This window comes from Octodon degus, unplaced genomic scaffold, assembly GCF_000260255.1.
Source record: "Octodon degus isolate 3935 unplaced genomic scaffold, OctDeg1.0 scaffold00021, whole genome shotgun sequence".
In the NCBI taxonomy this organism is placed as follows: Eukaryota; Metazoa; Chordata; class Mammalia; order Rodentia; family Octodontidae; genus Octodon; species Octodon degus.
In genome coordinates, this window is record NW_004524597.1 from 19175538 (window position 1) to 19177420 (window position 1883).

A 1883-nucleotide genomic window follows, 5' to 3' on the forward strand; every position below is an offset into this window, starting at 1 on the left:
AGAATGGAGACTAGAAGAGACTGAGGCGGTAAAAGAGAAAGTGAAATATGATTTCCTGAACTGGATCCTGGAACATTAATGAAAAGCCTAGTGAAAACCAAAGAAAGGCCATGATTCAATTATTAATAATACACCAGCATTAGTCTCTCAGTTTTGATAAATGTGTCACCATTGTGGAAGATGTTAACATGAAAACCGGTAGTTCAAGGGATTGTGTGATTAAAATATGGAGACAAATGAAGAGAGGTGTGGCTATATGTAGGAGAATAGGGACAGAGGTCACAGTGCACATTAAAAGCAGATTGCAGGGGCTGGAGAGATGGCTCAGTGGTCTAAAGCACCTACTTAGAACAAGCTTGGCAAAGCATTAGGGACCGCGGTTCGATCCCCCAGCACCACATGCCAGCCAGCCCCACCCCCTGGTGGGCTGAGCTGGCCACACACACACACACACACACACACACACACACACACACATAAATAAATTTAAAAAAAAAATTTAAAAGCAGATTGCAATCAGTGAAAGCATAAAGTCAAAACCAGCTCTATCCAGTTTCTTAATTAATGAGACGAGGAAACTGAGGCCCCAGAGATCAGAGTCTGAACAAGTATCAATAATCGATGGCAGAGCTATGCCTTTCCATTTGTGTTATAGAGGCATATGGACTACGGGTATATATATTTAGAGGGGGAACAGGAGTGGGGATCCAACTGAGGGCCTCATATATGCTAGGAAAACTACCACACAGCAACATCTCTTGTCCTTTTTATTTATTTATCAGAGACAGAGTCTCGCTTGATGGCCAAGGCTGGTCTGAAACTCTGACCCCTTACATTGGCCTCTTCTTCATTCTATCCTTCCTTTGTCCTCTCTGGAAACATACCATATGGCAAAACCAGCTGCTGAGGGGATCTGGAGTGTCCCCTTCATGAGAACAGTCACAAATATCCCGGAGAGGGCAACCGGGCCTGACCTAGCTGCCTCTCTGCTTTGTCCTAAGTGGGCATACTCCCAATGCAAGGTAAAATTAGATGGCCTGGACCAACCAGGACTGACTTTAACCATCTGTCTTTGAGCCGGGGATTGAACTCAGCCCCTTGCACTTGCCAGACAAGCACTTATTCAACTGAGCTATCTCCCTGGCCCTCCTTTAAAAAACTTTAAGATTATAGGGGCCAGGGAGATGGCTCAGTACGATAAGCGCTTGACTGGCAAGCACAAGGATCTGAGTTCAATCCCCAGTTCCGCAAAAAAAAACACTTTAAGATTATAAAAAGCCTCAACAGGGGCTGGCGAGATAGCTTAGTGGTCTAAAGCACCTGCTTAGGCAAGCATGCAGGGACCTCGGTTTGATTCCCCAGCACCACATGCCATGCCAGCCTTGCCCCCAGGGTGGGCTGAGCTGACCATAAAAAAAAGAAAGAAAGAAAGAAAAATAAATAAATAAATAAATAAAGGAAACATTTTTTAAAAAAGCCTCAACAAATTTAAAAGGATTAAAATCACACAAAGTATATATTATGGTCTCTGATCACAACAGAGTGCAAGTAGAAAGTTAGTAACAGAAAACCATTTAGAAAAGTTGTAAATATGCAGAAATTATATTTAAAAAAAGACCACTGTTAAATAAGAAATGGTTTGAGGAAGAAATCATAGAAGAAACTAGAGAATACTTTGAGATGCATAAAAACTTACAACATGAAAACTTATGAGATACAGCTAAAGCAATATAACTTGGAGGAAAACATAGAGCTGTAAATCCCTATATTTAAAAAGAATATGGCGGGGCTGGTGGGATGGCTCAGTGGTCTAAAGCACCTGCTTGGAACAGGCTTGGCAAAGCACAGGGACCGCAGTTCAATCCCCCAGCACCACATGCCAG